Raw genomic sequence first — 12,032 nt, forward strand, 5'->3', positions numbered from 1 at the left:
AGACCTGATGGGGCACAAGCATTGGTAAATCCAAATGGGGAATCAGTGCAGACTGTGAAGAATTGGAAACAAAACATCTTTAAACTGGAGAAGTTGAAACGAAGGGAAACAAGCAGATGGTGGGGAGCTACTTCACTCAAGAATTACATTGAGGTAAACAGAATCCCACGTGGACTCCGGATATTTATAACACCAACATTATCTAAACCCAAACCAGAAGTCTTGAAAAACTGGATGGAGAACTCAAACATGTGCTCTAGACGTATGCTAGAGATTTTGATAGCAAACGCCCGGCATGAGCACCAGGAAATTGTCATAGAAATCAACCTGGTAATCGACTCACTCAACATGGACCGGAACAAACTGAAATCAATGCCATGTTGAATAAAATGGAAGAGAGATTACAGAAATTCGAGAAAGAAATCATTGAACGGAAACAGAGAAAATGTCTGCGTGATGAAAAAGATTATGCCACAGGTCGCATTTTGACATTTGCACGTAAATTTGATAAACCAAGACAAGACTTATCCAAAGACCAAAGCCTCAGCTCACTGGAAATGGGCAAAGACAGCTCATCAACAGATTTTGGTTCGGATGTAGAGTCCATAAGTAGTAACACATCGAACACATCAGAACAGCAAACTTTTTCAAGAGAACTTTTGGTCCTGCAAAAGGCGAAGGAACAAGACAACTAGAAATCACAACAACCAAAATCACAAGGAAACACAAACAAAACTACAAAAGAAACCAAAGTAGACAGAAATCAAAGAACGGCCGCCATGGGAACAAGGGGCCAGATGAACAGGAAACAACCATGAAGAAGAAAGGTGAAAATTTTACTGTAATTAACCTTACCAATAGATTACTTACTGACACAGAGACTGAAGTGTTAGAACTAGGCCTGTCTTTCTGCCCTGACTCTGCTTTTGACTATGCTGAGACCAGGGCTGATGTGTATAAGTTTGAACGCAAACTGAAATTGTGCAAATTATATGCTGGCAAAAACACAAAGAGAATCGACACAAACGAATTAGAAATACAAGAAGCAGGTTTTCTCTCAATCTCAGACATTCCCGCATTAGGAGCACTATGTTAGGATCTGGAGAGCCAATAAGCCATAAAACTCGAAAACACTAGCACTTACATAGACCACTTCTTGTTTCCCTTTGTAAAAACGTTATCTTCTTACCTTGGAGACACAACAGACTTCATAATTAAGACTAAAGACATCAAAGACATCAAAATAACATCTTATGACTGGTTGGTCTGCCTTGATGTCGAATCCTTGTATACCCGTATCAGACACGAGGACGGCATCAAGGCTTGCCAATTTTTCCTGAGACAACGAGCGATAAAATTCTTGGAGCATACACTAATGCTTTTTGAAATGGTCATGATATGCCTCAAAGAAAATGTTTTCATGTTCAATGGGACCTACTACAAACAACAATAGGGGACTTCCATGGGCACTTGCTTTGCCCCCAGTTACGCCAATCTTCTGGTGGGCTGGTGGGAGAAGCAAGTGCTCTGGAATGATGACACAGAAAGATGAGCATACAATGTCATCAAATGGCTAAGGTACATTGATGACATTTTCTTTATCTGACAATGTTCTGAGAAGGATCTAAATATATTTATTGACCTATTGAATGTAAATAATATCAACTTGAAATTCACTCGCCATTACAGCCAAGAGTCGTTCGATTTTCTTGATCTGAAAGTGTATGTCAAAGAGGATCACATTGAGACTAATTTGTTCGGAAAAGAATCTGCTGGCAACTCTATCCTCCATTCGAGAAGCTCTCACCATCCGAGTTTCAGATGGGGGATATCCTTTAGTGAATTTTTAAGAGCAAAAAGAAACTGCAGCACTCAGGAGAACTTCAAGATTACTAAAGAAAAAATGAAAGAGAGATTCCAAACTAGAGGCTATTCCAACGAAGCAATCACACAAGCTGAACAAAGAGTAGCTCTGACAACTCGAGAAGCCTTACTCACAAAATCAAAAGCGAGTAAGGAGGCTTCAGGCATAAAAGAAGGTTCAGTGAGATTCATCAAGAGGTTTTCTAATCAAGCTAAACAAATTCAGAAAATCATGAAAAACAGATGGGATATCCTTAGAGAGGATCCGATTCTGAAGAACTCACTAAATAAAAATCCATCAGTCACCTTCAGGCGTAACAAATCCCTTAAAGACTTGCTAGTACAGAGCCATTTCAATCCTCCGGATCGAAATTGGCTAACTCAATCTACAGGTTTTAAGAAATGCAATAAATGCAAATCCTGCAAACATAGTACGAACACAAGGGAGGTTACATTGAGTAAGATCAATAAGAGATGGAAAATTCCTAAGTACATCACAGGCTCTACGGATCACATGGTATATGCAATTGTGTGCCCTTGTGATCTGTGGTATGTAGACTCAACAACTTTTCCAGTGAAAAAACATATACTGGAACATTGGCGAGCAATAACTAATGAAGATAAGAGATACAGCACGTCCCGCCATTTCTCCAGTTTCCACAACAAAGATTGGACCAAAGCCAGATTCTTTGGTCTTGACACAATTCCTCTAAATATTCGAGGGGGGAATAAAACAGCTGCCCTCAGAAAACTCGTATTACGCTTTATAATTGAAGCAGGCTCACGTATCCACCATGGGCTTAATTAGGATGAGGAATTACACTCCTGCCTTTAAAACATCTATCTTGCTCCTCAACTCGGAAAATACACCCCGATGACACTTCTATTTTCTCCCTTCTCCTCAATTCCCCCTTTTTTTCTCCCTTCCTTACCCTCTTTGTTGTACACTTTGCACTTGCCTCACAGTTTTTAATATGTCGCCCCAATATCTACTTGAATATTAATGTTGATTTTTCACTCTTGTCTGATGTGTTCACAGATTTCTGGAATAAATGGACAAAGCTGCCTAGTTCTTTCCCCTAGTTTTTAGGGTGAATGTATTGTTTATTGTACTGTTCATTATCAGTCTCGAAAGTCGCAAAAACCCATAACTAATATGCATATTTCTTCCTTTATTTTCTGTAGAATTTACAACACATCTTGGGGCACGTGAAGACCATGGTTACTGTTATGAGCACAGGAGTTCCTTCTGGTCTCTCTCTTCTTTTTTCATTGATACCACATTGAATTATACTATAGTCCTTGCCATGACCTATCACCTTGATACTTACACTGTTCAAATGGTAACTAGACCCTGAATTAAGGGTACTATACCCTTCAATGATCACATGTAAACTTGCGTGGTAACCTTCCATCTACACTATCAAGGCTGGAGAAGGTTACAATATAAATTTCCCTTGCACTTTAGTTCTAATTACAAACAGTAACAAGATAAATACTGTGTTGACAATATATGACATTATCATGAATACAATTTTGTTTTGTTTATGACAATTTATATTTGTTTAAACTGTGGGGCAACAGTCTGTTTATTGTGTTTATTCACTATCACATGACTTACCTGTACTTAAGAATTCTAATGGAGGCGTAAGGTCATGTGACCAAGTACACACCTGTGTACGAAACACGTCGTCCTCGCTTGTGGCAAAAGAATATTAAAAGCTGAACAAAACCCAAACGGTGGGTTTGTCCGGATTTCTTTCAATTGGATTTCCGTCCTTCACGATATATATATATATATATATAACCTACTGGCGGTCGCCAGTAGGTAGTTATAGTTAGGATTTATTTCAATGCAAAATCTCAAAATTCTATTTGGAATAACTTTGGCGCCGGTTGACGAATCTGCCTGAAAATTTCCTCAAAAGGGCCTCTTTGAGCACCGGTCCTTCCCTGAAAGTTTGGAGGGGATTCGTCAAGCGGGGGCCCAGATAAAAGGGGGGGCCCAAAATGCGTTTTCCCCATGTTAATTTCCATAGGGCGGTCAATTTCACTTTTAGCCCTGAAACGGCTGAATGAATTTCCACCAAACTGGGCAAAATTGTAGGGACTGGTAGCCCAATGTGCCTTTGCTATGTCTCAAGATATGTGCTCCAGTGGATTTTGAGTAATTTAGGTTCCAAAAAATATATATATCTATAGGCGCGCTCCGGTACGCGCACCGGGGGGCGCGCCACGCGACTTGCGCGCAGAAAGCTGATTGGCTCTCGGGTGTCTGTAAACATTCTAAACAGTCCGGAGCGGCCGCCATATTGTGTCTCGGTAAAATTGGGACACAAGAGGTGGCAAAAACAAAGGGGGGAATTGACCATAAGGGGGGAGTAGTAGACCCCCCCTGACCCCCTAGGTTTGATATGGGGGCCATTAAAGGGCTCGCGGGGTCTCCAAAAAATATATATTTTTTTGATTTTCGCGGGGGAAGCGCCCGGTACGCGCACTGGGGAGCGCTCCTGGGAGCGCTCCTGAGAGCGTACTATTGGGAAAAAAGAATCGGAAAATTCTATTTCCCTCATCTGAGAGGTGCACACCATCTCCTCTGTAGATGTCTTGCATGTTGTAACGCAAGTTATTATTGTATATTGAAGCCATTCCACAGTCTCTCATGTAAGCAGAAACAGATTTATTCACATGTTTCCATGCTTTTTCAAATTGTGGACAAAATTGGTTGGACCAGTTCCATTTCTGTCTTTGGCATATATTGGAATATACCAAGGCAGTTTGAAGAAAAAGTGTCATCAATTGATCAAAGGTGTCCTTTAAAAGCATTTCCAGACCAACTCCAGTCATAGTGCCCAAATCATTTCCACCACAGTGCACTATTAAGAGGTCAGGGTTTGGCAGATGCAAAAAGGTTTTCACCAATGGTATCAATTGATGACATCTCAATCCTCTCTTGCCAATCCACTTGATTTCCAGATTTGATAAATCAAGGTTGTGATAATTTCTGCTAGCTGCATACCTTTGAGCCCAGTGGATGTAGCTATGTCCAATAATCCACACAGAATACATGATGTGAGAAGGTTCTGCTGCAGTCAGATGAAGTGTGGGAATGAAATGGAAGTTGGTACAGTAGGAATTTCCCACAAAATAATTGTGGAGTTTCTCTGCTGTTGAATCACAAGCAATGATTGGTGGATTTAGGTAGTTGAAAACTAAAAGTTAGGGTGCATGGTTGTGTTGTGTGAAAGAAGCAATTTGAATGGTTAAGAAAAAGTCACTAAAAGCAATAATGCCCTGGATATGCTGGTGTATTGAGAGGTCAAACATCCTTGCTGACTTAATTTGCAACATTTCAGAATAAACTTTTGAACCTGGGAGTTCAGTTAGGAGGGAGTTGCTATGGTAACAGATAGAAAGATCTGAGAGGGGGAAGGGTGTTGGTTTGAAAATAGTGAGGGAAGACTTTAGATTGGTTGAAATAAGGCATTTGTGTGTAAAGATAGAGATTTTCTATGCCAGTCTTGGTTTCAGTGTATTGAGTGCACACCTTTTGCTCTGCTAAAGAAAAATTGGTGTGTTTGTCTGACACTGTTTTCAATCTCCCAAAGCATTTGTAAAGGTAAGTAATGATTTATTTAATTTAGATAGAGACTTGTTTGCTGTATGGAGAATATTTGGAAGCAGATAGTTAAGTTTTAGTAGTGAAATTGAATGCAGTGTTTCTTAAATGTTATTCAAAAAACGATTTTGGGTGCAAATGAATGGTATTTTCATTTGGCCCTTATTTATGATGGCCTTGTGCAACCGGTGCATCACTTTATACATGGGAAATAAGTGATGCTCTTCTGGCGCAAGGTCTTCATAAATAAGGCCCTGAGTTTCTTTGCTCTTGGTTTGTGTTCTGCTTTTTGATAATGCTTGCTATCAACATTTGCAAGGTAGAGGATTTGTATTTTGAGAAACAGTGATGTTTCAAAAGTGAAATTCAGTGCTTGTACATGGGTTCTGCCCTGTGTTTTTTAAATGTTAATCAAAAAACGATTTTTGGTGCCAATCAATGGCATTTATATTTGGGTCTTATTTATGATTGTCTTGTGGCGTAGGTATGTCACTTTTAACATGTGAAGAAAGTGACGCACTGGTGGCGCAAGGCTTTCATAAATAAGGCCCTGAGTTTCTTTGCTCTTGGTTTGTGTTCTGCTTTTTGATAATGCTTGATATCGACATTTGCAAAGTGGAGGATTTGTATTTTGGGAAACAGTGACATTTCAAAAGTGATTTTGAGTGGTTATACATAGGTTCTGTGCAGTGTTTTTTAAATGTTATTCAAAAAACGATTTTGGGGGCAAATCAATGGTATTTTCATTTGGCCCTTATTTATGATTGCCTTGTGCAACCGGTGCATCACTTTATACATGGGAAATAAGTGACGCTCTTCTGGCGCAAGGTCTTCATAAATAAGGCTTTGAGTTTCTTTGCTCTTGGTTTGTGTTCTGCTTTTTGATAATGCTTGATATCAACATTTGCAAGGTAGAGGATTTGTATTTTGGGAAACAGTGAGGTTTCAAAAGTGAAATTCAGTGCATGTACATTGGTTCTGCCCTGTGTTTTTTAAATATTATTCAAAAAACGATTTTTGGTGCCAATCAATGGTATTTATATTTGGGTCTAATTTATGATTGTCTTGTGGCGTAGGTATGTCACTTTTGACATGGGAAGAAAGTGACGCACTGGTGGCGCAAGGCTTTCATAAATAAGGCCCTGAGTTTCTTTGCTCTTGGTTTGTGTTCTGCTTTTTGATAATGCTTGATATCAACATTTGCAAGGTAGAGGATTTGTATTTTGGGAAACAGTGACGTTTCAAAAGTGATATTGAGTGGTTGTACATAGGTTCTCCCCTGTGTTTTTTAAATTTTAATCAAAAAACGATTTTGGGGGCAAATCAATGGAATTTATATTTGGCTGTTATTTATGATTGTCTTGTGGCGCCAGTATGTCACTTTTAACATGGGAAGAAAGTGATGCACTGGTGGCGCAAGGCTTTCATAAAGAAGGCCCTGAGTTTCTTTGCTCTTGGTTTGTGTTCTGCTTTTTGATAATGCTTGCTATCAACATTTGCAAGGTAGAGGATTTGTATTTTGAGAAACAGTGATATTTCAAAAGTGAAATTTACTGCTTGTACATAGGTTCTGCCCTGTGTTTTTTAAATGTTAATCAAAAAACGATTTTTGGTGCCAATCAATGGTATTTATATTTGAGTCTTTTTTATAATTGTCTTGTGGCGTAGGTATTTCACTTTTAACATGGGAAGAAAGTGACGCACTGGTGGCGCAAGGCTTTTTTAAATAAGGCCCTGAGTTTCTTTGCTCTTGGTTTGTGTTCTGCTTTTTGATAATGCTTGCTATCAACATTTGCAAGGTAGAGGATTTGTATTTTGGGAAACAGTGACGTTTCAAAAGTGATATTGAGTGTTTATACATAGGTTTTGCGCAGTGTTTTTTAAATGTTATTCAAAAAACGATTTTGGGGGCAAATCAATGGTATTTTCATTTGGCCCTTATTTATGATTGCCTTGTGCAACCGGTGCATCACTTTATACATGGGAAATAAGTGACGCTCTTCTGGCGCAAGGTCTTCATAAATAAGGTCTTGAGTTTCTTTGCTTTTAGTTTATGTTCTGCTTTTTGATAATGCTTGATATCAACATTTGCAAGGTAGAGGATTTGTATTTTGGGAAACATTGACGTTTCAAAAGTGAAATTCAGTGCTTGTACATAGGTTCTGGGCAGTTTTTTTTAAATGTTATTCAAAAAACGATTTTGGGGGCAAATCAATGGAATTTATATTTGGCTGTTATTTATGATTGTCTTGTGGCGCCAGTATGTCACTTTTAACATGGGAAGAAAGTGACGCACTGGTGGCGCAAAGCTTTCATAAATAAGGCCCTGAGTTTCTTTGCTCTTGGTTTGTGTTCTGCTTTTTGATAATGCTTGCTATCAACATTTTCAAGGTAGAGGATTTGTATTTTGGGAAACAGTGACATTTCAAAAGTGATATTGAGTGCTTATATATAGGTTCTGCGCAGTGTTTCTTAAATGTTATTCAAAAAACGATTTTGGGTGCAAATGAATGGTATTTTCATTTGGCCCCTATTTATGATTGCCTTGTGCAACCGGTGCATCACTTTATACATGGGAAATAAGTGATGCTCTTCTGGCGCAAGGTCTTCATAAATAAGGCCCCGAGTTTCTTTGCTCTTGGTTTGAGTTCTGCTTTTTGATAATGCTTGCTATCAACATTTGCAAGGTAGAGGATTTGTATTTTGGGAAACAGTGATGTTTCAAAAGTGAAATTCAGTGCTTGTACATATGGCCGGGATGCCTGTCACCCCCTCCCAACATACTCCCCAAGGATGGGAAGACGGACGCAGTTCTGAACTTTTGGAAGGCGGGAGGGAGTTACCCTCCTGGCCGTATTTATTAAAATTTGAAACAAAATTAAAACATTAAAATAACAGTTTCATATCATGTACAATTTTCATTTATTACATTATGATGAAGACACGTTGATTGGCTAACCTTAACAAATCTCTAGTACAAAGGTTTTCCTAGCCGAGTCTAACATCCTGCCAATGCATACTTTTCTAAATTAAAATTGTACATCCTAGCATTACGGGCCAACGGCAAGGTCGCAACCGGTGTCAGATCCCAACTACCAGAACTCTCCCCTCACGGTGTGAGGGGCGGGCGCACAGAGGACTGTACCTCTGTGCCAACTCCAATTTCCCTTTTCTTCGCGGGGGCCCTCTATTTAACTCAACGCCATCTTAATGGTCGTCGAGGACTCGTGTGAGGTGTCTAGAAGGTAGCGTGGACCCCCCTCCCACCCCACACTGCTTCTCATATCCGCCGTCGCGGATATCCTGGCCCCGGGAAATTCATAGGAGGGGCATCGAGCCACCTCCTCCCCTGGAAGGGGCCTATGACCACCTTCCCTTAGGCGACCCCATACTTAGTGGGTGCCGCCTCCCCGTTTGAGGGGCCAATGGCCGCCTCCCCCGGGCGCTCCCATCCATAATTGGTGGCGCCCCCCCCTCTAGGGATCTTGAAATTACTGCTCACCGATCATGACCTTACCGCCCGACCAAAATAAATACGACGTTTGTTTACCTACTAAGAAAGAAAACATTAACCTCTAACTGCAATCCTTTATTACTCATACATTGGACACTTCCTTCAACTAGACTGTTATACTCCGCTCTACCTAGGAAGAAAAAATTGTTACGAACAAATCACTTATTGCAGTACCAACATCGACATTTTTATTAACGACTAAACCAGGAGAAAAAAGATGCTTATAAAGCACAACATTTTATTGCAGTACTAACTTTGCCATAAGGGGCTGGTGGGTGGGTCTCAAAATTACTCTTTGTTCCGTCGAGGGCTCACGTGCAACGAGGGGTGCAGCTTCCTAGCACAGGAACAAGAGGATGCTTCTTCGGGTTGCTGCTCCTTTTTTTCCTCTTCGGGAGGGCGTGTACCCTCCTCCGGTACGCCTACGGGGCGTGGCCAACGGTGTAGGTGTCTTGGACAACCCCTCTTGGGCGGGAAAAGGCGCGCCACGGCTACGCCGCTTCGGGCATACCAGCCGTGACACGCCCCCCCGCACAAAATGGTTTCCCGGGAGGATCCGGGCCCCCGACCATACGTTCGGGGGGACCGAGTGGTCGCCCCTTTCCATATGGCCGGGATGCCTGTCACCCCCTCCCAACACAATCCCCAAGGATGGGAAGACGGACGCAGTTCTGAACTTTTGGAAGGCGGGAGGGAGTTACCCTCCCGGCCGTATTTATTAAAATATGAAACAAAATTAAAACATTAAAATAACAGTTTCATATCATGTACAATTTTCATTTATTACATTATGATGAAGACACGTTGATTGGCTAACCTTAACAAATCTCTAGTACAAAGGTTTTCCTAGCCGAGTCTAACATCCTGCCAATGCATACTTTTCTAAATTAAAATTGTACATCCTAGCATTACGGGCCAACGGCAAGATCGCAACCGGTGTCAGATCCCAACTACCAGAACTCCCCCCTCACGGTGTGAGGGGCGGGCGCACAGAGGACTGTACCTCTGTGCCAACTCCAATTTCCCTTGTCTTCGCGGGGGCCCTCTATTTAACTCGACGCCATCTTAATGGTCGTCCGAGGACTCGTGTGAGGTGTCTAGAAGGTAGCGTGGACCCCCATCCCACCCCACACTGCTTCTCATATCCGCCGTCGCGGATATCCTGGCCCCGGGAAATTCATAGGAGGGGCATCGAGCCACCTCCTCCCCTGGAAGGGGCCTATGACCACCTTCCCTTAGGCGACCGCATACTTAGTGGGTGCCGCCTCCCCGTTTGAGGGGCCAATGGCCGCCTCCCCCGGGCGCTCCCATCCATAATGGGTGGCGCCCCCCCTCTAGGGATCTTGAAATTACTGCTCACTGATCATGACCTTACCGCTACAGGCCGGATAGTTGACCGGCTATCCGGCCCCCCCACAGACTCCTACTAAAGGTCATGCTTTTACAAACCCCTTAACCAAGCTACGAAGTCTCCTATGAGTAAGACATTCCCCTCCCGGGACAAATGGACCCCATCCTCGAGATACATGTGATCCCCCAGAATACATCCATGTGGAATACAGTGCAACTGCGCCGAGCGAAACAACCTACCAAGTTTGTTATTGACCTTCTTCACTGAATGGTTCAGTGCTGACACAGAGAGGTCCCCCCGCCACACCAACCTGGGAATCAAGTGGGACCATGCTATCGTGCACCCAGGGATCCTTCTCGCCAGCCAGCTAACAGTGGATAGGACTCGCTCGAGTAGTACTCGCCGACCGAGTGTCACTAAGTCATTGCCTCCCAGATGAACTATGATTACAGACGGCGGTGACCTTGTCCACCCTAACAGTTCCTCAATAAAACATTGAAACCGGTCAATACAGAGCCCGCCCCTTCTGTGGAAGGTCACCCTGTACCCGTATTCCCCAGCTGCGTGAATCACGTCACCTGCTTTGAATACGTCCCCGGCCCGCCTCACGTATGAGTGGCCCACGACCCACACCACTCTTCCCTCAGCCGGTGATCTCTGACCGCTGGTCCCCAGGTGCTGGGTCGACTGCACAGTCCGCCCCGCATCGTATGCTCGCGAAACTGTAAACCAAACAGAAAACAAGAAGCGTGAGTGCATGACATTGGCTTCACAACATGTGCAACCGCACATACCTTTTATAACAGTTCGAGGACCATCGTCCCAGTTGTTTCACCTTCTCAACACTCTGACCCCTGGCTGTAGCCTCTGTAGCAGCCCCTATTCTAAAGGAATGGGTCCCGAAATCGCCCGGGTCCAAGCCCGCTGCTGCTATTGCCATCGTTAGCACCCGCTGAAACTGGAACCTCGTCAGTGGGGTGGCGTCGATGTGTCTCAGCAAGCTTCCCCCCCATGCATCCGCCCTTTGCGCCAAATATTCCTCAGCGCACTTCACTGGGCACATGGGGGACCCTCGCATGCGCTGGACGATAATACTGTCTCCCATAGCACCCTGGTCGGTCTTGGACCTGGTTATTGTGATCACCATTGAATCACCCTTGATCAGAATGTGATCCCGACCCAGGCCTCCCTCTACATCTTTCTTATTTCTTGCTACCAGCTCGCTCACCCGCATCGCCCCATGGAACGCTAATGCGAAAGCGGCCCGGAACAGCATTGCCTCGAACTGGGAGGAACATGTCGTGGGGAGTATCGACATCAGCAGAGACATCCTCTCTAACCCAATCAGGCGCCTTTCGTCTACTCTACGACCCTCAAGGCGTTGCCAACCACGAAGAACCTTCTTTACCAAAAAAGACGATGTGGGATCCTCGATGCCATGCGCCTGCGCTATGAATGAAATGGCGGCCCGGTGCCTATTGGCCGTTGCCGCTGATCGGCCTGCACTGTGTAGTGCTACAAGAAACTTCAGGACATACTCCTCCTGACCCCAATTGCCCCCCCTGCCGGACCCAAAAATGCACAATAGGAACGAAACGCTCCTTCGTATGCCTTCGATGTCCTGGGGGTTAGGCTTGCTGCCACGAGGTCTTGTAATCCGGGGCACCGAGTAACCAGAGTGCTTA

Source organism: Lissotriton vulgaris, chromosome 6 (assembly GCF_964263255.1).
Source record: "Lissotriton vulgaris chromosome 6, aLisVul1.2, whole genome shotgun sequence".
NCBI classification, from domain to species: domain Eukaryota; kingdom Metazoa; phylum Chordata; class Amphibia; order Caudata; family Salamandridae; genus Lissotriton; species Lissotriton vulgaris.